At 37.5% G+C, this 26,019-nt stretch overlaps 1 protein-coding gene across 3 annotated transcripts in view; it reads left to right on the top strand.

Moving 5' to 3' along the window:
- Window positions 1–26,019, top strand: part of MEMO1 (mediator of cell motility 1) — a 129,812-nt gene that overhangs the window by 38,065 nt on the left and 65,728 nt on the right. The gene's annotated exons all lie outside the window — the stretch shown is intronic.

The raw sequence follows: 26,019 nt of genomic DNA, 5'->3' as shown, positions 1-26,019 counted from the left end.
GGCTATTTTCTATCCTCAGTTGTTTTGGCTACCCAAAGGAAAAATTAATATAGAAAAAGTGAGATGAGTAATGCTTGATTCTTTTTCTTTATTTACCAGTTATCAAAATAATGAGTTGGATCCCTAGCAGTATCCAAAGGTAACCAGCAAATTTCTTTCTTCAAGTGTCATTGTAAACTCATAGAATTAAAAGATTCTCGGGACTTCCCTGATGGCTCAGTGGTTGAGAATTCGCCTGCCAGTGCAGGGGACACAGGTTCAATCCCTGGTCCGGGAAGATTCCACATGCTGTGGAGCAACTGAGCCCCTGAGCCACAACTACTGAATCCCGCATGCCACAACTGCTGAAGCCGGTGCACCTAGAGCCTGTGTTCCACAACAAGAGAAACCACCACAGTGAAAAGCCTGCACACCACAAAGAAGACCCAACACAGCCAAAAAAAAAAAAAAAAAAAAGAATAAATAAAAAAATAGAAGATACTCAGGTTGTCTCACCTTTAGCCAGTGGGAGCCTCATTAAGCTGGCTCTTATGTCCTTTTGACATGGCCCTAATAGTCTTTGACGGCTTTCTTGCTTTCTGGTGTATTAGTCTGTATTCTCCAGAGAAACGCAACCAATAGGACATAGGATATATATATCTGTAGATGTATCTATATATATTTATATAAATATATAAATGTATATAAAGAGACTTATTATAATGAATTTGTTTATGCAGTTTTGGAGGCTGACAAGTCCCAAGATCTGCAGTTGGCAAGCTGGAGGCCCAGGAAGGATGATGATGTAGTTCCAGTCAAGAATCCAGTAGGCTTGAGACCCAAGGGGAGCAATTGTTTTAGTTTGAGTCTGAAAGGAGGGGAAAAACCAGGGTGCAGCTTGAAGGCTTTATGCAGAATTCCCTCTTACTTGTGGGAGGGTCAGCCTTTATCTTCTATTCAACTGTTTGGGGAAGGCAATCTGCTTTACTTGTTTCTTTTTTTTTTTTTTTTAATGAATTTATTTATTTATTTATGGCTGTGTTGGGTCTTTGTTGCTGCCGCGGGCTTTCTCTAGTTGGGGCGAGCAGGGGCTACTCTTCGTTGCAGTGCTTCTCATCGCGGTGGCTTCTCTCGTTGTGGAGCACGGCCTCTAGGCGTGCGGGCTCAGTAGTTGAGGCTTGCGGGCTCCAGAGCACAGGCTTAGTAGTTGTGGTATGGGGCCTTAGTTGCTCCGTGACATGTGGGATCTTCCTGGACCAGGGCTCGAACCTGTGTCCCTGCATTGGCAGGTGGATTCTTAACCACTGCGCCACCAGTAAAGTCCTGCTTTACTTGTTTACAGATTCAAATGTTAATCTCATCTAGAAAGACCCTTTGGGTGCACCCAGAATAATGTTTGACCAAACATTTGGCACCCCATGATTCAGTCAAGTTGACATATTAAATTAACCACTGCAACTGGTATAACATGTTCCAGGCTTAATTTTACATTTCCTTCCCCAGATGTGGAATCCACCATTTTCCTAAGGAGCCCAGATCTTTACTCTCTTAAACAAAATCAAAGTAGCAAAATCTTCTAAATAATGTTGGCAGTTAGTAAGTGCCATCTGATGGTTTTTTTCTTTTATTGGAGTACAATTGCTTTGCAATGTTGTGTTAGTTTCTGCTGTACAATGAAGTGAATCAGCTCTATGTATGTATAATCCCCTCCCTCTTGGACCTCTCTCCCCACCACGTCCCAGCCATCTAGGTCATCACAGAGCACCAAGCTGAGCTCCCTGTGCTATACAGCAGGTTCCCACTAGCTATCTATTTTACACATGGTAGTATATTTATGTCAAACCTAATCTCCCCATTCATCCCACCCTCCCCTTCCCCCGCTGCGACCACACATCCATTCTCTACGTCTGTGTCTCTACTCCTGCCCTGCAGATAGGTTCATCTGTACCATTTTTCTAGATTACACATATATTTGTTTTTCTCTTTCTGACTTACTTCAACCTGTATGACAGACTCTGGGTCCATCCACATCACTACAGATGACTCAATTTTGTTCCTTTTTATGGCTGAGTAATATTCCGTGATATATATGTACCATATCTTCTTTATCCATTTATCTGTTGATGGACATTTAGATTGTTTCCGTGTCCTGGCTATTGTAAATAGTGCTGCAGTGAACATTGGGGTACATGTGACTTTTTGAATTAATTGTTTTCTCAGGGTATATGCTCAGTAGTGGGATTGCTGGGTCATATGATAGTTCTATCTTTAGTTCTTTAGGGAACCTCCATACTGTTGTCTACGGTGGCTGTATCAATTTACATTCCCACCAGCAGTGCAAGAGGGTCCCTTTTCTCCATACCCTCTCCAGCATTTATTGTTTGTAGATTTTTTGATGATGGCCACTCTGACTGGTGTGAGATGATATCTCATTGTAGTTTTGATTTGCATTTCTCTAATAATTAGTGATGTTGAGTATCTTTTCATGTGTTTGTTGGCCATCTGTATGTCTTCTTTGGAGAAATGTCTATTTAGGTCTTCTGCCCATTTTTTGATTGGGTTGTTTGTTTTTTTGATATTGAGCTGCATGAGCTATTTGTATATTTTGGAAATTAATCCTTTGTACATTGCTTTGCTTGCAAATATTTTATCCCATTCTGAGGGTTGTTTTTCATCTTGTTTATGGTTTCCTTTCCAGTGCAAAATCTTTTAAGTTTAATTAGGTCCCATTTGCTTATTTTTCTTTTCATTACTCTAGGAGGTGGGTTAAAAAAGATCTTGCTGTGATTTATGTTAAAGAGTGTTTTTCCTATGTTTTTCTCTAAGAGCTTTATAGTGTCTGGTCTTACATTTAAGTCTTTAATCCATTTTGAGTTTATTTTTGTGTATGGTGTTAGTGTTCTAATTTCATTCTTTTACATGTAGCTGTCCAGTTTTCCCAGCACCAGTTATTGAAGAGACTGTCTTTTCTCCATTGTATATTCTTGCCTCCTTTGTCATAGATTAGGTGATCATAGGTACGTGGGTTTATATCTGGGCTTTCTGTTCTGTACCATTGATCTATATTTGTTTTTGTGCCAGTACCATACTGTCTCGATTACTGTAGCTTTGTAGTGTAGTCTGAAGTTGGGGAGCCTGATTCCTCTGGCTCCATTTTTCTTTCTCAAGATTGCTTTGGTTATTTGGGGTCTTTTTTATTTCCATACAAATTGTAAAGTTTTTTGTTCTAATTCTGTGAAAAATGCCATTGGTAATTTGATAGGGATTGCATTGAATCTGTAGATTGCTTTGGGAAGTATAGTCATTTTCACAATATTGATTCTTCCAATCCAAGAACATGGTATATCTCTCCATCTGTTTGTGTCATTCTTGATTTCTTTTATCCGTGTTTTATAGTTTTCTGAGTACAGATCTTTTGCCTCCTTAGGTAGGTTTATTCCTAGGTATTTTATTCTTTTTATTGCAATGGTAAATGGGATTCTTTCCTTAATTTCTCTTTCTGATCTTTCGTTGTTAGTGTATAGGAAGTCCTAGCCATGGCAATCAGAGAAGAAAAAGAAATAAAAGGAATACAAATTGGAAAAGAAGAAGTTAAACTGTCACTGTTTGCAGATGACATGATGCTATACAGAGAAAATCCTAAAGATGCCACCAGAAAACTACTAGAACTAATCAATGAATTTGTTAAAGTTGATGATTCTTTTAATGATGAAAGTACATTGAGATTCATACTTTGCAAAGCTTTACTTTAAAAGGCTTTGTTGGGAATTCCCTGGTGTTCCAGTGGTTAGGACTCGGCGCTTTCACTGTAGTAGCCTGGGTTCAGTCCCTTGTCAGGGAACTAAGATCCCACAATCTGCGCAGCCAAAAAAAAAAAAAAAAAGTCTCTGTTTCAGGATTTTTATCAAGAAAGGTGTAATTTCTTAAATTCTCTTTTATGTTACTTAATTTTGTTCTTTTCTTACTTTTGGGAAAGAAGTTCTTGATGTCTGCTCAGTCATTCCTACCTTGATCTTTCTTAGTTTCTGATATAACATTTGAGGAAAGCATAGAATGAAAGCTGATGGCATGGAGTCATACCTAGTAAAATGCATATAAAATGATTGATAATTATCTTCTTTAAGCATCAACCTAAACAATTCTACCTCTTAGTATGTTACAGTAACCTGGAATTACAGACATAATTGAGTTTACCCTCTTCATTTTACAGGAAAGGAAATTGAGGCCTGGATCTGTAGGAAAGCTAGGATTGTCACCTGGATCACTTGCATCTCAGAGTTGGCATTGTGCTGTGAAGTAGCACAACCTCACAGTTCAGAGACAGACCGATATGGCTCAGAGATCTTGACATTGCCGTTTATTAACTGTATGAACTTGAGGAAAGTTTGTTTGTTTTTTTTTGGCTGCGCCATGTGGTGTGCAGGTTTTTCGTCCCCCAACCAGGAATGGAACCCGTGCCCCCTGCGGTGGAAGTGTGGAGTCTTAACCCCTGGACCACCAGGGAATTCCCAAGGAAACTTTGTTTTTTAAATGTATTTGTAAGCTAGAGATAATAACTATGTCATATGATTACTATGACAGTTAATCAAGAGTAACATTTTAAGGAACCCGGTACTATGCCTGTCACATTGCAGATACACTATAAATTCTGTTTTTTCCTGTCCCTCTTGTTTGCAGTTTCTTTTCTTGCCTCCTGTTTGAACTGAACATCAGATATACCTAAAGTAGCTGAAAACAGCATGCTTTTGTTGCATGTATTACCTTGTTCATGGTATTTACTTAACAAATTTTTTCTTTATTGGAATAAAAAATTTGGTCTGCTCCTTTTCTGAACTTTCTGGATGACAGTTACTGAAGTTCAAATTGAGAAGATTTACTTTTATTCTGAAGTACTTTAAAATAATTTTGGTTGTTATATCCCCATTTATTGTAATTATTGACTATTAATCAAAAATATTTTAAGTTATATTTTATGTGTCATCAGGGTAAACTGTAATCATGTTCATGCTCGTATTCTGCTCCAGCAAACAGGATTGTTAGAAAGGCCATTATTAATAGATATTGAAAGGTTGCTTTTATGTCCTTAGTTGAAAGCTATACTACCAATACCAAATGCTAATATTTTTAATTATCACTCTCCTTTTTAACACGAAATGTTGGCTTACGTTTCTGTAGAACTAGCTATAGGATTGTTAACCTATAATACCTGTTTATTTTTATTTATTTATTTTTAAAATAAATTTATTTATTAATTTTAAAATATTTGGCTGCATTGGGTCTTCATTTTTGCACACGGGCTTTCTCTACTTTTGGTAAGCGGGGGCTACTCTTCGTTGCGGTGCACAGGCTTCTCATTGCTGTGGCTTCTCTTGTTGCGGAACATGGGCTCTAGGCGCATGGGCTTCAGTAGTTGTGGTGCACGGGCTCAGTAGTTGTGGCTTGCAGGCTCTAGAGCACAGGCTCAGTTGTCGTGGTGCATAGGCTTAGTTGCTCCGTGGCATGTGGGATCTTCCTGGACCAGGGCTCGAACCCGCATTCCCTGCATTGGCAGGTGGATTCTTAACCACTGTGCCACCAGGGAAGCCCAGCAGGCAGATTCTTAACCACTGCACCACCAGGGAAGTCCCTGTAATACATGTTTAAATGTGGATGTGTAGAGAAAATCTTAGAAGGTGTTTATCTTCCAATAAATACACTCTCAGATTCAGGTTGTTTGCTGCCTATTTTGGATAAAATTCCAAAAGCATACCCGAATGTTGATTTTCCCATGACATTAATAGATGGCTTTCTTTATTGAGAGGTATAAAAATATGATTACTAATGCCTAAGGTTATATTTCATAAAGTGAGTAAATTGATGTATTTGAAGTGTTGGAGACCTCAGATTGGGAGGCCTAGCGGTGATGAAAAAGAAGGCAATGATAGTTGCTTTCAATTCTTCTTGGATTGGTTTTCATTTGACGACTCCATTTTCTTGTAACTCATCTCGTCTGTAACTACTTGTAAATGCAAGTTTTACCCCCAGGCACTGAACACTAATTGCTCCAAGGTTACTGATTTCTCATAATCAGCAAATACTACATTGATTGGCATTTTTTCTGTTCTCATAATGCTCATTCATTAGAGACCATTGGATTCTGCTAATCTTCCTGAAGATCTTACCTCTTTGCTTTCCTTGTACTGTATTTTCCCTCTATTTCTTGTGCTGCACCTCTTTCCCCTCCTTCACTAGCTCAACTTCTTACTCATATCTGTATCCTAAGCCTCAGATGTTTAACATTTGTGTTGTCAACATCAATCTGTACACATTTAGGCAGTTCCTATCCATTCTTGTCTTTCACCACCTTAATTAAATGACTCTGAATTCTTTGTTTCTGTCCTTGATCCTTTTTTTTTCTGTACTTAAGACTCTTATTCTTTACCAATTGCATATCTTTACCTGGTTGCCTTATTGTCTGCTAAAACTTTCAGTGTGTCTAAGTCAAAGTCTTCATCTTGGAACAAACTTCCTGGTCTTAATTCTGTCACTGATAGTGGTACTGTCACTTATCCAGCTCCCAAGTTTAGTCATCATTGATTCTTTCACTCACCCCTTTCCAATTTATTTAGGCACAAAATTATATATTCTCATTTTGCTAACACAATTTGGGAAATGTTGGCTTATAGAATTAAGATTGGTTATGTAGTTATCTATATTTCTTTTGACTTGGCATAAGTGTAGAGGAGTTTGGGAGGGAGTTTTTATTTCTTTAATAGAATTTTTGTGGTGGCTCTGGTTTAAAAGAAAGTTCCAGTGGTATTGTCTAAGGCCTCTTAATGGTGCTAGTGCCTGAGTATGGCTGAGCCTGTCAAAACTTTTCTGGTATGATCTTCTGGGAATGGGAGAGGTGGCACTTGGGTTTAAACCCAGGTATTCTTCAATCTGGGCAGCTTTTACATTAACACATTTGTTTCAGTGTTAGTTTGATGAAAACAGTACAAAGGGGCTTCCCTGGTGGCGCAGCGGTTGAGAGTCTGCCTGCCGATGCAGGGGACACGGGTTCGTGCCCTGGTCTGGGAAGATCCCACATGCCGCGGAGCGGCTGGGCCCGTGAGCCATGGCCGCTGAGCCTGCGCGTCTGGAGCCCGTGCTTCGCAACTGGAGAGGCCACAACAGTGAGAGGCCCACGTACCGCAAAAAAACCAAAAAACAAAAAACAGTACAAAGGATATGGAAAGGGTTTGGCAGAGTGGATGCACATGCACATACCTCAACTTCCACGTTGAACCATATCCTTTTGTTTCCAAACTTAATTTTCTCCCTAAATCATCAATCTCAGAACTTGGAAATCCTTTTATCTTGATGGCTGTTATGACCGACTATCTTTTTCTTTTCTGCATATCTGATACCTGGTATGCCCATCTCTCAGTCCACATTAGACATGTTTTCTTGGCTAGTTATCAAGTAAAAACTTGCTGAGATTCTTTTTGTTTGCATCTTATGGTTGCAAAATCAGAAACATAATTCTTTAGATGGATGAGCTGGCATATGCAGTACCAACGCTTAGTGAAAGAAGGAAACAGGCCTCAAACATGCCACAAGAGTACAAAAACAAAAATTGCATTAGATTATAGTTAATTACTTCAAAAAGTAATTTGACTTTTCTAGATTATCTGGTACATGATTGCTGAGGAACTCAGAGTGGAGAATAACTCTAGTCCTTGATAGACAAATTAAAAAAAAAACAACTGTTGAAAGTATTGCATTTTCAATGGAGAAGAATTATAAAGAAAGATATTAATAATCAACTATACTTCAATAAAAATAAATAAACTAAAATAATAATAATAATGTGTTTAATGTTATCTTTTCTGGACCATTCTTTTCTAGAATGTTTCTGTATTCATTGATTCTATCTACCAGAAATTTGGTGATGAATGTCAAACCTAGGGAAGTGAAGTAAAAGGGGAAATCCCTTCTTGGTAACAGGGAAGTCTTGTCAAATTGGTCCATATGTATTCCAGTACTCTGATACATATTTTATTGGTCAAATAGCAATTCTCAACCGTTTGGCTTTATTTATTTTAACCTAGATTATTAAGTAGGTATTGTCTTAGGTCTAACAATGATTTGTTGTTAGTTGGGTTTAGTTTTTTTTTTTTTTTAATGTTTATTTATTTATTTGGCTACGCCAGGTCTTTAGTTGCAGCACTTGGGATTGTCGTTGCTGTGTGCAGGATCTTCGTTGTGGTGTGCGGGCTTTGTAGTGGCAGTATGTGAACTCTTAGTTGTGGCACGTGGGATCTAGTTCCCTGACCAGGGATTGAACCCGGGCCCCCTGCATTGGGAGCACGAAGTCCTAGCCACTGGACCACCAGGGAAGTCCCTGGGTTTAGTGTTAATAAGTTTTTTTCCATGTCAGTAAACATGTGTCTGCAGCATCATTATTTAATGTTATATGACTGCACTGTCTTTTTTTTATACTTAATTTTTGGGTAGGTAGTATATGTGTATAGTGCAAAATACAAGAGATAGAAAAAGGTATACAGTGAAAAGTAAAGTTTCCCTCTACTCTTGGTCCTCTTCTCAGAATTCAGTCATTGTTATCCATTTCTTTTGTATTTGCCTAGCCTAGAGGAATTCCACATGAATAAAAACCAGTACATAATCATGTATGGTATATATGCACACACAAAAATGTCAGCATAGGGCTTCCCTGGTGGCACTGTGGTTGAGAGTCCGCCTGCCGATGCAGGGGACGTGGGTTTGCCCCGGTCCGGGAAGATCCCACGTGCTGCGGAGCGGCTGGGCCTGTGAGCCATGGCCGCTGAGCCTGCGCGTCCGGAGCCTGTGCTCCACAACGGGAGAGGCCACAACAGTGAGATGCCCGCGTACCGCAAAAAAAAAAAAAAAAAAAAAAAAAAAAAAAAAAAAAAAAGGCAGCATATTGTATCCTTCTGTACCATGCTTCTTTTTACCCTCAATTAAAAGATCTTTCATAGAGGTTCATAAAATTTGCCCCTTTGTTTTCCAGTTGCTGAATATTCTATTTTATGGATCTACCATGATTAGTTTAACTAATTTCTTTTTTGGTAGGTGCTTAGATTGTTTCAGATCTTTTGTTATAGCAGTTTACACATGTGCAGTCTTATTATAAGTTAGATTTGGTCTAGTCCACTGGGCCTGATACACTTTTTCTGATCAAACTCTGTAAGTGAAAACTCTTAGAGAAGAAAATCTGTATTACACAGAATAGGGTGAGAATGTGATAATATCTACAGATCTGTTTTATGGTAGAAATATATGAAAAGTGAAAATTCTAATTTTTCCTTTTACCTTAAGAAACTTTTATTTTTTAGCAATTGCCTGAGAATTGTTTCCTTGTGTGGGAAGTGTTATCCTATTCCTGATTCTTTCTGCTAAAGCAGACTTGTTTTATTTTTCCATAAATTATGTTTTTGCATTTGGGACCAAATTATCCGGATTCACTAGTATCAACTGGCTGGTTGTAACCTAAAGAAACATTAAAAAAAAAAAAGTTGCAATTGGAAGAAAATAATGATTCCTGGTTAGATATGCATTAAGGAGGTATTGTGGACCCAACTTTAAGCATTTGTACCACTTCAGCTCATTTAGCTTGTTGCTTTTTATGATCCAGGTTCGTGTTTCCTAACTAGAGTACTTGACCCTGTGTTAGAGGATAAATGTGGTGTATCTTCTTGAAGCCTCCATTTAAATTGCAGATAGGAGCATGGGAATTTTGAAATTACTATGGATATTGTCATTTCGTTTATTACATTCACATGAATTTTTTAAAAAATTTATTTATTTTATTTTTGGCTGCATTGGGTTTTCGTTGCTGTGCGCGGGCTTTCTCTAGTTGCGGAGAGCAGGGGCTACTCTGTTGGGGTGCGCGGGCCTCTCATTGTGATGGCTTCTCATTGCGGAGCACGGGCTCTAGAGTGCAGGCTCAGTAGTTGTGGCACATGGGTTCAGTAGTTGTGGCTCACGGGCTCTAGAGCGCAGGCTCAGTAGTTGTGGCACACGGGCTTAGTTGATCCGTGGCATGTGGGATCTTCCTGGACCAGGGCTTGAACCCACGTCCCCTGCATTGGCAGGCGGATTCTTAACCACTACGCCACCAGGGAAGCCCCTCACGTGAATTTTTGGACTAAAACAGAAGATTTAAAAGAATTTGTTTGCATATCACCCAGTTTCTATGAATCTGAGTTTATTTTCCTTTTTCATTTGTTATTTGAGTGGAAAAGCTGGAGAGGCATTGATTGAAGTGAGAGGCTAGAAACACTATTAAAAATAAACTTATGTAAATTTTAAGAAACAGTGGATCACTTATGGATTCAAAGTAGTTTAGAGGTAAAACTTCATGCATTTATATATTGCTAACTTAAAGATTATGTGATTTATTTATGTAATGAAAACAGTTTATAACTAATATAAACTGTCCAAGAGCCTGTTAGCTGCATTCATTCATGTATTCATTCATATAGCATGTGTACATGAATGCCCTTATGGCAGGGCCCCCACATTTTAGTGTGTATCACAGCCACCTGAGAGCTTGTTAAAAGCTTGTTAAAAACTCCAGATAACCATCCCCAGCGATTGTGATGACTTAGTGATCTCTTTTTAAAATAAACACATTATTGGATGATTCTCGTTTGTAGACCACTTTTTGACTATTATAGGAGAAAGAATTATCGTAACTAAAAGGTTAAAAAAATACCCCATTACTTAAAAAGATTTAATGGCAGGAGAATATAAAAGTCTTAAGGATTGTGAGCGATTTAAAACAGTAGCATAATGCAGCATAATAGGCTTGGTTTTGAATTTGACCTGCCTATTGTAAAGGCCAATAGATAGTAGTTGTTTGCTCAACATTAGTAATGGATAACTTGTGACTGGCAGCAACAATTATGTTGCTATTTCATGGTCCAAGTTGAAAATACATATCTTAAGAGTCAAAATGTATTTTTTCTAGGCATTTAAATTACTTTGAAGAAATAAATTAATTTATTCTGAAATGTCAAATATAATTGAGGTCAGGCATTAAATTTTTATCAGATAAGGGATGAGTTAAATTAATCTTTTAAAATACTGTTTTGAGGAGAATGGTGAGGGTATGGTGAAACAGGTATTGTTCTTGCATGTTGCATGATTATGAATGGATGCAATTTTGGATAACATTTTGAATATATGTATTGAAATCTTAAGACTCATTGATTTACATAGTAATTCCACTCTGAGAATCTCAAAAGGAGATAATTGGAAATAGAGATACATATTACAGAATTGTTTATAATAGCACAAAAAATTGGAAAGAAAGAACCTAAACATCTTATATTAATGTTTAAGGAAACAGTGATCCATTTACACAAAGAAATCTTATTTAGCCATAAAATGTCTATAAAGAGTTCATAATACAGGGAAATACCTATGTATAATGTTATGTAAATAAAATCAGGTTACAGAATTGTATATCATTTTAAAGACTAGAAGGAAATTTGGAAAACATTAATTTTGGTGGGTTTTTAAAAATAATTATGGGATTTTTGTTTTTCCCCCTTATTAATATGTATTCCCCACAATTTCCATACTGAACATATATATATATATTTTTTATAATGAAGAAATAGCAGACAAAAATCAATATCCTGATCTTAAAAAGGAGTTTAGGTAAGATACTATAACCAGGCACTCTCAAGGAACTTAGTGGCATCATTTGATAGGGATAGGAAATTTGTTTATAAACAGAATAAGAGTAAGAATAGGGAGTCCAAATTAATAGACTGTTAAAGGGATCAGTGCTGAACCTATTTTCAGATTATGGTTTTGTAAATCACCTCAAGGGAGAAATGCACTGTGATCCATCAAATCTGAAGCCCTTTTACATATGAAATGCCAGTGGAATTGGTATTAACTATATGAAAATTTTGAGAGACTGTATATGAGTGGGCAGAAAAGTGGTAAGTGATGTCCACTTGGCCAGATATGAGTTAGTTGGTATGCACTAAAGATTGTTCATTTGGATAGTTATTTGCCGCTATGGATTCTATTCTGAACTACAGAGTTTAGCAAAAAATATAAACAGATTCTTAAAATGCTTATAATTTTAGTGGGTAATAAGGAATCCAGGATATTTGGTTAGATTTGGTCTAACCCTTTGAGGTTTGTATCAAGGAGAACAATAGTGTTCTTCATAGCAAGGTTTTTTTTATTTTTGTGTTTTTGGTTTGATACAGTACTGCTCTGGATGGGTTTTGGGTCAGATTCAGTGAGACAATTCTTGTGTTGTACTCCTAAGGGCATATTCTTTTCTATATGAAAAGTCCTGTCATACGATACATAAAAACAAACAGCATCCCTTGCAATGTATCTAAAAATAGGATACTTAGTTTTGTAAATAGCATAGCAATAAATTATAAGTATATGGTCACAGTAAGACATCAGTAATGAGGGAAAGGATTTAGGGAGAACTGCTGAAATGTTATTTTTTTAATTAAATGAGGTCATTATAGTCAGTAAGCCTTCTGAGAAATACTTTTCATTGTAGTGAGAAGTGGTTCCCAAATGCTGTTTTTTGATGAATTTTTTCACTGTTTTGCATTGAAATAAAAAAAATGGGAGAACATTGTGTAGAGTGTGGTTTTCATAGTGCTACTATATTTCATTGATTTTAAGATGTACGTTTTCCCACATTTTAACGTTTCTGAAATTGAGATGTGTTTTACAATCAATGGCATCTTTACATCATTGTCAGTTGTGAAATAGTTGTCACTGCCTACATATACTCGAACTCAATAATTAATCCTGTTGGTATGACTAGACAACTGCAACCCATTGGTGTTTCTGGTAACATACCATTTAAGGACCATTTATGAAAGAGATGAACATGCCTGGGTTGTCTTCTGAAACCTGTTGGTTGCACCTTCTGGTGATACCTTTTGGTAAGATCAGAAAAGATATAGCATCAAGACTTGGACAATGTATGTCAGTTTCTTGGACTAGAGTCCGGAGGCAATAGAGGAACATTTTTAAAAGGAATATTACATCACTAATTCCTTTGGTGCAGAGGATGATATTATGGACAAACAGGGTCACTGATGACTGAGTTAAAAAGCAGTTTAGGTATTAGATTTTGAATGTGAAGAAAATTTTAAGAGTATATTGAATTCATTTTGCTTTTCTTTTTTACATAAACTTGTGTTATGAGAATTCATATCTAAATAAGTTTAAGAACTTTTCCAATAAATATAAAAATTCAAAGTGATAAGAAACCATCTGTCTTATTTTAATTGGAAGGTTTTTTATTTTCTTTCTTTCTTAGTGATACATAAAACACAGGTGCACCTTCTTGGAATCAATGAAATGTGGTTATTCAGTTTAAAGGACTGAGGTTATCTTAAAATTGTGCATTTATTACTTTTTGGTGTTACAGTATTTATTTTAAGAAATCATGGTGATCATAGATAAATGGTTGATGTGTTTTAAATGTCCTTTCTTGAGAAAATAAAAAATTTGCACAGCCACTATGGAAAACAGTATGGAGGCTTCTTAAAAAACTAAAAATAGAGTTACAATAGCAGTCCCACTCCTGGCCATGTATCTGGAAAAGATGAAAACTCTTAATTTGAAAAGACACATGCACCACAGTGTTCGCAGCAGCACTATTTACAATAGCCAAGACATGGAAGCAACCAAAGTGTCCATCGACAGATGAATGGATAAAGAAGATATGGTATATGTACAATATATAGTGGGATATTACTCAGCCACAAAAAAGAATTAAATGATGCCATTTGCAGCAACATGGATGAACCTAGAGATTATCATACTAAATAAAGTCAGACAGAGAAAGACAAATATCATATGGTATCACTTATATGTGGAATCTAAAAAAATGATACAAATGAACTTATTTAAAAAACAGAAATAGACTCACGGACATAGAAAACAAACTTACGGTTACCAAAGGGAAAAGGCAGGAGCTACGGATAAATTAGGAATTTGAGATTAACAGATAGACACTACTATATATAAAATAGAGAAAAAACAAGGACTTACTGTATAGCACGGGGAATTATATTCACTATCTTGTTATAACCGATAGTGGAAAAGAATCTCAAAAAGAATATATATATATATATATATATATATATATATATATATATATCTGAATCACTTTGCTGTACACCTGAAACTAACACAACATTGTAAATCAACTACATTTCAATTAAAAAATTTTAATTGATAGGGCTTCCCTGGTGGCTCAGTGGTTGAGAGTCCGCCTGCCAATGCAGGGGGCACGGGTTCGTGCCCCGGTCTGGGAAGATCCCACATGGCCCGTGAGCCATGGCCGCTGAGCCTGCGCGTCCGGAGCCTGTGCTTCGCAACGGGAGAGGCCACAACAGTGAGAGGCCCGCGTACTGCAAAAAAAAAAAAAAAAAAACTTTAATTGATAATGTATCATTTCATTTTACCTGCATAATATATTGATAGTGAAGTAACATGACATTATTATTGGTATGGAAATTAGACCATCTATAATGACAAAATCTGTTTTGAGATGAGAGCTCATGTTTTTGACATTTTGGACTTCTCATTACTTTAATCTTTTTAATATAAAATATATAATTAGAATAGCACTAAATATGGAAAACCAGGATCCATCTTGCTACAAATTTTATAATCATGATAATTATCATTGTACAACCAGTACTGCGATGGAAAATGTTAACATTCATCTTTCTCATATACAAAATACGTCAAGGCAACATTACATTGTTTTGAATAAGTTTACTGTCAGTACTTCAAATAAAGTTGACATGTGCAAAAAAAAAAAAAATTGCGACCCTATGTTGCTCCCTTAAATTTCTACTGAAATTTTATTGGCCTGTAACATTCAGCGATCCAGGAGCCACTGTCATAAAAAGTCTAGCATGTTAATCTTTATTTATCTTCGTGTTTTGGCCACGCTGTGCGGCATGCGGGATGGTTCCCCAACCAGGGATTGAACCTGGGCCTCCGTAGTGAGAGCGCCAAATCCTAACCACTAGGCCACCTAGGAACTCCCTAACATATTAATCTTATTATTTGTAGACTTTCCATCACGGGTTAGAGTTTATTTCTTAGCTTGTTTTTAACAGATTTAGAGTGATTAAGAAGAAAATACTAGGTGGTGACAACCTACTTTTTTGGCTTTGTATTTTTTACTTCTGCTTTGTCTCTTATTACTTTGGTTTTTTGGGGTTTTTTTACATTTAAAAAATTTTTCATTTTATTTATTTATTTTTGGCTGTGTTGGTTTTTCATTGCTGCACGTGGGCTTTCTCTAGTCGTGGCGAGCGGGCGCTGCTCTTCGTTGCAGTGCGCAGGCCTCTCATTGCAGTGGCTTCTCTTGTTGCAGAGCACGGTCTCTAGGCACATGAGCTTCAGTAGTTGTGGCTCATGGGCTCTAGAGTGCAGGCTTAGTAGTTGTGGCGCACGGGCTTAGTTGCTCTGTGGCATGTGGGATCTTCCCGGACCAGGGCTTGAACCCGTGTCCCCTGCATTGGCAAGAGGATTCTTAACCACTGCGCCACCAGGGAAGCCTGGTTACTTTGTTTTAACCAGTCCTGTAGAATTATATTTACTATGCTGGTACCAATTAAAAGAGAATGTTAAAAAAGTTGTGATAGTTGATCATTCTTTACCTTACATATGTGGAATACTTTGATTAGCACTGGAAGGCTTCTCTCCTAACCAAAATTGTCTTTCCTATTAGCATGTCCTGGTGTCTGAATTTATCATCTTTCTGCCATTCTTTGGATGTAAGACATTGACACTTATAAAGTGCCATGAAGGCAGGTATCTCTCCTGTCTTTTTTTTTTTTAAGTTAAAAAAAAATATTTATTATTTATTTTTGGCTGCATCGGGTCTTAGTTGCAGCACGCGGGATCTTCGTTGAGGCATGTGGGATCTTTTCATTGCGGTGCACGGGCTTCTCTCTAAGTTGTGGCGTGCGGGTTTTCTCTTCTCTAGTTGTGGTGCACAGGCTCCAGGGCTTGTGGGCTCTGTAGCTCTGGCATGGGTTCCAGAGTGCATGGACTCTGTAGTTTGTGGCATGCAGGCTCTCTAGTTGAGGTGGGCAAGCTCAATAGTTGTGGTGCATGGGCTCAGTTGCCCCACAGCATGTGGGATCTTAGTTCCCTGACCAGGGATTGAACCCACATCCCCTGCATTGCAAGGAGGATTCTTTACCACTGGACCACCAGGGAAGTCCCATCTCCTGTCTTGTTTTTATTGCTATAACTCCAGCATTCATCCCACTTCCTGGCACATAAATAGCTGCTCCATAAATATTTATTCAGTTAACAAATGAAAGCAAATTATAACATGATTGATCATAGTTAACCTTATGATATAATAGTTTATTAAATAACTAGTGGAACATAAAGCTGTGTGGTGACTGAAACATAATACAGAAAAAATTCTAGGAAAGGTAAGTGATAAGACTAGAATGGTCCTCAGGCTTTATTTATTTATTTAAAAAATGTTTAATTTTATTTTGGTCCTCGGGGTTTTTGAGGTGTATTCTACCTTCCTCTTTTTTTTTTTCCTGAATTTAATTTAATTTATTCTTTTACCCAGCAGGTTCTTATTACTCATCCATTTTATACATATTAGTATATATATATGTCAATCCCAATCTCCCAGTTCATCCCACTGCCCCCTGCCCCCGCCACTTTCCCTGATTGATGTCCATACGTTTGTTCTCTACATCTGTGTCTGTTTCTGCCCTGCACAAAAGTTCATCTGTACCATTTTTCTAGGTTCCACATATATGCATTAATATACGATATTTGTTTTTCTCTTTCTGACTTACTTCACTCTGTATGACAGTCACTAGATCCATCCACATCTCTGCAAATGACCCAGTTTTTCCTTTTTATGGCTGAGTAATATTCCATTGTATATATGTACCACATCTTCTTTATCCATTCGGCTGTCGATGGCCATTTAGGTTGCTTCCATGACCTGGCTATTGTAAATAGTACTGCAGTGAACACTGGGGTGCATGTGTCTTTTTGAATTATGGTTTCCTCTGGGTATATGCCCATTAGTGGGATTGCTGGGTCATATGGTAATTCTATTTTTAGTTTTTTTTTTTTTTTTTGTGGTACGCAGACCCCTCACTGTTGTGGCCTCTCCCGTTGTGGAGCACAGGCTCCGGACACGCAGGCTCAGTGGCCATGGCTCATGGGCCCAGCTGCTCCACGGCATGTGGTATCTTCCCGGACTGGGGCACGAACCCGTGTCCCCTGCATCAGCAGGCGGACTCTCAACCACTGCGCCACCAGGGAAGCCCTATTTTTAGTTTTTTAAGGAACCTCCATACTGTTCTCCATAGTGGCTGTACCAATTTACATACCCAGCAGCAGTGCAAGAGGGTTCCCTTTTCTCCACACCCTCTCCAGCATTTGTTGTTTGTAGATTTTCTGATGAAGTCTATTCTAACTGGTGTGGGTGATACCTCACTGTAGTTTTGATTTGCATTTCTCTAATAATTAGTGATGTTGAACAGCTTTTCATGTACTTCTTGGCCATCTGTATGCCTTCTTTGGAGAAATGTCTATTTAGGTCTTCTGCCCATTTTGGGATTGGGTTGTTTGTTTTCTTAATATTGAGCTGCGTGAGCTGTTAATATATTTTGGAAATTAATCCTTTGTCCGTTGATTTGTTTGCAAATATTTTCTCCCATTCTGAGGGTTTTCTTTTCATCTTGTTTGTAGTTTCCTTAGCTTTGCAAAAGCTTTTTTAAGTTTGACTAGGTCCCATTTGTTTACTTTTGTTTTTATTTCCATTACTCAAGGAGGTGGATCAAAAAAGTTCTTGCTGTGATTTATGTCAGAGTGTTCTTCCTATGTTTTCCTCTAAGAGTTTTATACTGTTTGGTCTTACATTTAGATCTCTAATCCATTTTGAGTTTATTTTTGTGTATGGTGTTAGGGAGTGTTCTAATTTCATTCTTTTATAGGTAGCTGTCCAGTTTTCTTAGCACCAGTTATTGAAGCGACTGTCTTTTCTCCATTGTATATTCTTGCCTCCTTTGTCATAGATTAGTTGACCATAGGTGCGTGGGTTTATCTCTTGGCTCTCTGTCTTGTTCCATTGATCTATATTTTTGTTGTTGTGCCAGTACCATATTGTCTTGATTACTGTAGCTTTGTAGTATCGTCTGAAGTCAGGGAGTCTCATTCTTCCAGCTCCGTTTTTTTCCCTCAACACTGCTTTGGCTATTTGGGATCTTTGGTGTCTCCATAGAAACTTAAAGATTTTTTGTTCTAGTTCTGTAAAAAATGCCATTGGTAATTTGATAGGGATTGCGTTGAATCTGTAGATTGCTTTGGGTAGTATAGTCATTTTCATAATATTCATCCTTCCAATCCAAGAACATGGCATATCTCTCCTTCTGTTTGTGTCATCTTTGATTTCTTTCATCAGTGCCTTACAGTTTTCTGAGTACAGGTCTTTTACCTCCTTAGGTAGGTTTATTCCTTTGTATTTTATTATTTTTGTTGCAATCGTGAATAAGATTGTTTCTCCTTAATTTCTTTCTGATATTTTGTTGTTAGTGCATAGGAATGCAAGAGATTTCTGTGCATTAATTTTGTATCCTGCAACTTTACCAAATTCATTGATTAGCTCTAGTAGTTTTCTGGTGGCATCTTTTGGATTATCTATGTATAGTATCAAGGCATCTGCAAACAGTGACAGTTTTACTTCTTCTTTTCTGATTTGGATTCCTTTTATTTCTTTTTCTTCTCTGACTGCCGTGGCCAGGATTTCCAAAACTACGTTGAATAATAGTGGCGAGAGTGGACCTCCTTGTCTTCTTCCTGATCTTAGAGGAAATGCTTTCAGTTTTTCACCATTGAGAATGATGTTTGCTGTGGGTTTGTCATATATGGCCTTTATTATGTTGAGGTAGGTTCCCTCTGTGCCCACTTTCTGGAGAGTTTTTATCATAAGTGGGTGTGGAATTTTGTCAAAAGCTTTTTCTACATCTATTCAGATGATCATTTGGTTTTTATTCTTCAATTTGTTAATATGGTGTATCACATTGATTGATTTGCGTATATTGAAGAATCGTTGCGTTCCTGGGATAAATCCCACTTGATCATGGTGTATGATCCTTTTAATCATACACCATGGTGTTGTTGGATTCTCTTTGCTAGTACTTCATTCAGGATTTTTGCATCTATCTTCATCGGTGATATTGGTCTATAATTTTCTTTCTTTGTATCATCTTTGTCCGGTTTTGGTATCAGGGTGATGGTGGCCTCGTAGAATGAGATCGGGAGTGTTCCATCCTCTGTGACATTTTGGAAGAGTTTGAGAAGGATGGGCATTAGCTCTTCTCTAAACGTTTGATAGAATTCACCTGTGAAGCCATCTGGTCCTGGACTTTTGTTTCTTGGAAGATTTTTTTTTTTTTTTTTTCATAATCATGATGATGCCTTTATTACTGCTTGGAAGATTTTTAATCATAGTTTCAATTTCATTACTTGTGATTGGTCTGTTCATATTTTCTATTTCTTCCTGCTTCAGTCTTGGAAGTTTATACCTTTCCAAGAATTTGTCCATTTCTTCCAAGTTGTCCGTTTTATTGGCATACATTTGCTTGTAGTAGTCTCTTCGGATGCTTTGTACTTCTGCAGTGTCTGTTTTAACTTCTCGTTTTTCATTTCTAATTTTATTGATTTGAGTCTTCTCTCTCTTTTTCTTGATAAGTCTGGCTAAAGGTTTATTAATTTTGTTTATCTTCTCAAAGAACCAAGCTTTAGTTTTATTATCTTTGCTACTGCTTTGTTTCTATTTCATTTATTTTTGCTCTGATCTTTATGTTTTCTTTCCTTCTACTAACTTTGGGTTTTGTTTGTTCTTCTTTCTCTGGTTCCTTTAGGTGTAAGTTTAGATTGTTTATTTGAGATTTTTCTTGTTTCTTGAGGTAGGATTGTATTGCTATAAACTTCCCTCTTCGAACTGTTTTGCTGCATCCCATAGGTTTTGGATTGTCATGTTTTCATTGTCATTTATCTCTAGGTATTTTTTGATTTTCTCCTTGATTTCTTCAGTGATCTCTTGGTTATTTAGTGACATTTTGTTTAGCCTCCATGTGTTTGTCTTTTTTACGTTTTTTCTCCTGTAGTTTATTTCTAATCTCATAGCATTGTGGTTGGAAAAGATGCTTGATATGATTTCAATTTTCTTAAATTTTCCAAGGCTTTATTTGTGACCCAAGATGTGATCTATCCTGGAGAATGTTTTGTGCGCACTTGAGAAGAAAGTGTCATCTGCTGTTTTTGGATGGAATGTCCTATAAATATCAATTAAATCTATCTGGTCTGTTGTGTCATTTAAAGCTTGTGTTTCCTTATTAATTTTCTGTCAGGATGATCTGTTCACTGGTGTAAGTGAGGTGTTAAAGTCCCCCACTATTACTGTGTTACTGTCTATTTCCTCTTTTATAGCTGTTGGCAGTTGCCCTACGTATTGAGGTGGTCCTATGTTGGGTGAATATATGTTTATAACTTATATCTTTTTCTTGAATTGATCCCTTGATAATTATGTTGTGTCCTTCCTTGTCTCTTGTTACATTCTTTAATTTAAAGTTTATTTTATCTGATATGAGTATTGCTACTCCAGCTTTCTTTTGATTTCCATTTGCATGGAATATCTTTCGCTATCCCCTCACTTTCAGTGTGTATGTGTCCGTAGGTCTGAAGTGGGTCTCTTGTAGACAGCATATATATGGGTCTTGTTTTTGTATCCATTCAGCCAGACTGTGTCTTTTGGTTGGAGCATTTAATCCATTCACAGTTAAGGTGATTATCGATATGTATGTTCCTGTCACCATTTTCTTAATTGTTTTGGCTTTGTTTTTGTGGGTCCTTTCTTCTCTTGTGTTTTATACTTAGAGAAGTTTCTTGAGCATTTGTTGTAGCTTTAGAGCTGGTTTGGTGCTGCTGAATTCTCTTAGCTTTTGCTTGTCTGTAAAGCTTTTGATTTCTCTGTCGAAACTGAATGAGATCCTTGCTGGGTATGGTAGTCTTGTTCGTAGGTTCTTCCCTATCATCACTTTAAATATATTATGCCACTCCCTTCTGGCTTGTAGAGTTTCTGCCGAGAAATCAGCTCTTAACGTTATGGGAGTTCCCTTGTATGTTATTTATCATTTTTCCCTTATTGCTTTCAATAATTTTTCTTTGTCTTTAATTTTCGTCAGTTTGATTACTATGTTTCTTGGCGTTTCTCCTTGGGTTTATCCTGCCTGGAACTCTGCGCTTCCTGGACATGGGTGGCTATTTCCTTTCCCACGTTAGGGAAGTTTTCGACTATAATCTCTTCAAATATTTTCTTGGGTCCTTTCTTTCTCTTCTCCTTCTGGGACCCCTATAATGTGAATATTGTTGAGTTTCATGTTGTCCCAGAGGTCTCTTAGGCTGTCTTCATTTCTTTTCATACTTTTTTCTTTATTCTGTTCCTTGGCACTGATTTCCACCCTTCTGTTTTCCAGGTCACTTATCCGTTCTTCTGCCTCAGTTATTCTGCTATTGATTCCTTCTAGTGTATTTTCCATCTCAATTATTGTATTGTTCTTCTCTGTTTGTTTGTTCTTGAATTCTTCTAGGTGTTTGTTCTTGAATTCTTCTAGGTCTTTCTTAAACATTTCTTGCATTTTCTCGATCTTTCCCTCCATTCTTTTTCAAGGTCCTGGATCATGTTCACTATCATTATTCTGAATTCTGTTTCTGGAAGGTTGCCTATCTCCACTTCAATTAGTTGTTTTTCTGGGGTTTTATCTTGTTCTTCATCTGGAACATAGCCCTCTGCCTTTCATCTTGTCTGTCTTTCTGTGAATGTGGTTTTCGTTCCACAGGCTGCAGGATTGTAGTTCTTCTCTACTTTCCTCTTTTTAAGGAAGCTACTTCATGTTAGAAAGTATGGAATTTCCTAGAGGACAGTAATTATTCTTTACTATCTCTTGATTGACAAAATAGATGATTTAAAAAAGGTAAAAGAAGTTTCGTTACCACTGTTAAATGAATATGTATTTCTTAATCTGTAATTGATAGATCTTACATTTATATAGAGATTTATTTTATCTTTAGGTAAAACTTCTTATGCATATAGTTTTGTGGAGTCTTTGCAGTCCAAGTCCCTTTTTTGGCTGGCCACCGTTGATCTAGACTTGCTATTGGAGTGTGGTCTATAGGCCAGCAAACGTTGCTGTTACTTGCAGAGCATATTAGAAATGAAGGATCTCAGGCCCCACTCCAGACCTACAGAATCATAATTCATATTTTTTTTTTTTTTTTTTTTGCGGTACGCAAGCCTCTCACTGTCGTGGCCTCTGCCACCGCGGCATGTAGGATCTTCCTGGACCGGGGCACGACCCGTGTCCCCTGCATCGGCAGGCAGACTCTCAACCACTGCGCCACCAGGGAAGCCCCCCATAATTAGTATTTTAATGAGATCCTCAGGTGGTTCCATTGCACATTTTTTGAGAACAGTTTATAGAACACATGATGTTTTTCAGAGTCAGGAGGCTGTTGAATTGTTTTTCTCTCCGAAGAGGAATAGGAGGAGCAGACTAAAGAGAGTTAAAAATCTATTTGGCTTGCTTAATTACCGTATTTTAGAATGGATCTGTTAATTAGTTGCATAGGAATTCCTGAAAATGTGTGTGTGTGTTTAGTATCTTTGTGGTTTTGTCACTATGCAAATAAACTTTTTTGTGAAATATTGTTTGATTTAATTGGGACTCAAACAGAAGTGTACTGACTTGCCTACAGCACATTATTTATTGTCTGTTTCTTAAGGAAATACCTTAGCATTGATCCTTTGGGAACCTACTTTTACTGTTTATCCAAAGGGGTACATGCCCATTTATTCCTCTCAGGGCAAGGTCACACAACCATGAAGTAGTTTTGCTAGGATTTTTCCTTTTGATTGATTTTTTCTATTCATCAGTGTGCCTTCAAATTCAGTGATATTTGAGAAAGAAAGCACGCATTCTACATCACCTTCATGTATTAAGGATGCCATATTGCCAAGTATCAGCTTCTGTGGAAGAATGCAAATTTTTTATTTGACACTTTACAGATCAACAGTTAAGCAGCCATTTGTAATAAATAGATACACTCAGTTATCTTACTTAAAAATAATGGAGAAACTTGGAGTTTGACTTTTACCTTAGGATCCTTATGAAGAAACTGGTTCTTTTACAGAAGGACTGTTAAGAAAGCTTGGTTTAGTGCTTAAAACCAGTGAAGTTGGTGGCAGTAGGGTTGCTGAATTGGGAGATATTGTTTTCTTTGTTTTATTTCATTTTAAATTTGTTTTGTAAACTTCCTGTGACATGGAAATACTTATTTTAAGTTAACATGAAATTTATTAGGAAGCTAAAATTTTAATTTACTTTGAAATTAGAAACCATTTATCCTTGAATTAGTAATGAAATTATTTAATATAAGTTTTTTGGTAACTGTTCTTAAATCTAAGTTTTGAAAATAAAGTACATCATTTGATTGCTGAATCGGACCTTTTTTGTACTTTAGCAGTTTATAGATGGGCTAGCCATTTATAAACTTGACTTGTTTTTGTATATAGTCCTAAACACAGAATTTCCAAATCTGTAAATGCTTCATCTCAATGGATATTTGGCAAGTACAAATTAGAAGAAACAAAGGGGTATGATTTCATACCCATATCAAATTGGCAAAAATGAAAAATTCTGACAGTATCAGATGTTGGTAAGGATGTAGGGAAATGGGAATTTTGAGCCATTGCTGATGTTGGAGAAATATAATTTAAACCAAAACCTCCTGCCATCTCAGAAAACTTCTCTTCAAAGGTAGAAGAGAAAGAAAATTTTATTTTTGACTAAGCATTAAGCTACAATATGATGCACGTCACCGGCTATCTGCTAACAGATTGCAAAGATGTGAAGAGTGGTTATCCTTTTATTTAGCTAAGCAGATAAAACCCATTATATGCATATTCTCAAGATAAATTATGAGTAGTGTTCAAGTAAGAGGACTTGATAGAAACATTTGTCACACATAGTTCATCCTAAATTCACTTGGTAATTGAGGTGACCATATGTATTAGCTAATTGCTTTATCCAAAGGAAAACTAAACTTACATATTTTTATGACAGGAGGTAATTTTGCAACTTGGGGCTAGGTGGCCCTCTGAAGTTAGTTCCTATCCCACAGAAACTGGCAGAAAGGGGCACTATCTCCCTTGATTATCACATTTCAAAGAGATGGCTTTTGGGTCCTTGAGAAAGATGGTCCTGAGTTGCTGATTAGAGGCTTATTTAGCTTTTTTTTTAATTTAAATTTTAGAAAGTTTTTATTTTTAATAAATGTATTTATTTATTTATGGCTGCGTTGGGTCCTTGTTGCATCATGTGGGCTTTCTCCAGTTGCGGTGAGCGGGGGCCACTCATCATTGTGGTGCACGGACTTCTCACTGCGGTGGCTTCTCTTGTTGTGGAGCACTGGCTCTAGGCGTGTGGGCGTCAGTAGTTGTGACTCATGGGCTCTAGAGCACAGGCTCAATAGTTGTGGCACGCGGGCTTAGTTGCTCCGTGGCATGTGGGATCTTCCCAGACCAGGGCTTGAACCTGTGTCCCCTGCATTGGCAGGCAGATTCTTAACCACTGTGTCACCAGGAAAGTCCCATTAATTTTTTATTTTTTATTTATTTATTTTTTTGCTGTATGCGGACCTCTCACTGTTGTGGCCTCTCCCATTGCAACAGAGCACAGGCTCCGGACGCGCAGGCTCAGCGGCCATGGCTCACGGGCCCAGCCACTCCATGGCACGTGGGATCTTCCCGGACCGGGGCATGAACCTGTGTCCCCTGCATCGGCAGGCGGACTCTCAACCACTGCGCCACCAGGGAAGCCCCCCTTTAATTTTTATTTTAGTTTTTATTTTATTTTTAAAACAATTTTTGGGACTTCGCTGGCTCATGGGCTTCTCATTGCGGTGACTTCTCTTGTTGCGGAGCACAGGCTCTAGGCATGTGGGCTCAGTAGTTGTGACTCGCGGGCTCTAGAGCGTGGACTCAGTAGTTGTGGCGCACAGGCTTAGTTGCTCCGCGGCATATGGGATCTTCCCGGACCAGGGATTGAACCCGTGTCCCCTGCACTGGCAGGCAGATTCTTAACCACTGGACCACTAGGGAAATCCAGTATTTTATTTCTTAATAAAAGAAGATCTTAAGTAAATAAGATAGAATGTTAAGGTTTAATTTATTTGGGCTGTCAATCCATGAGTGTTTGTTATATTATTATCTAGGTTCTTTTGTAATGTTTGAATATTTTTTTATTAAAAGTTTAAAAAGAGAGAGCCAGAGAAAAAGGGGGCAGTAGTTGGGGGGAAATCAATTTGCTAGTATTGCATATTTGCATGGTAATGATAATGATCTAGTAAAAAGGGAAAAGTTAGTGCAGGAGACAAGGGTAGTTTTAAGAGCAGAGTCCTTGAGTATGAAAAACAAAGTGAGATCCAGTGCAGAAATAATTTGTTTGGCTTTTGATAGGAGCAAGGACAATTTGTTGAAACAGGAGGGAAAGCAGAATAAATGGTGGGAAGAGGAAGTAGTTCTCTTCTGAATTTAGGGCGACTAACATTCAGGTTTGCCTGAGACTGGGAGGTTTCCCAGGATGCAGGACTTCCAGTGCTAAAACTGGCAAAGTCCTGAGCAGCCAGGATGGTTGGTTATTCTGCTTGTTTTTCCTTAACGAAATGAAAAGTTTGATCATCTGTTGGGAATGGGAATGGGAAGGGGATGATGGTTTAAGGTAAAAAGAGAAGCTATATGAAGTAACTCTCTATCTTAAAGATAGGTGAGCAAATTCACTAGGTTGTCGTGGTATGATTTCTGGGCTTTGTTTGCTAAGGATCTGCTGTAATTTATGAGTATAATTTCAAAGTTCATATGGTTGTGTTTCTTTACAGTCTCATTCAGCTGTTCAGATGGAGGTG

Source organism: Phocoena sinus, chromosome 13 (assembly GCF_008692025.1).
Source record: "Phocoena sinus isolate mPhoSin1 chromosome 13, mPhoSin1.pri, whole genome shotgun sequence".
In the NCBI taxonomy this organism is placed as follows: domain Eukaryota; kingdom Metazoa; phylum Chordata; class Mammalia; order Artiodactyla; family Phocoenidae; genus Phocoena; species Phocoena sinus.
The sequence above is the reverse complement of the archived record's forward strand: the minus strand, read 5'-3'. Positions and strand labels throughout refer to the sequence as shown.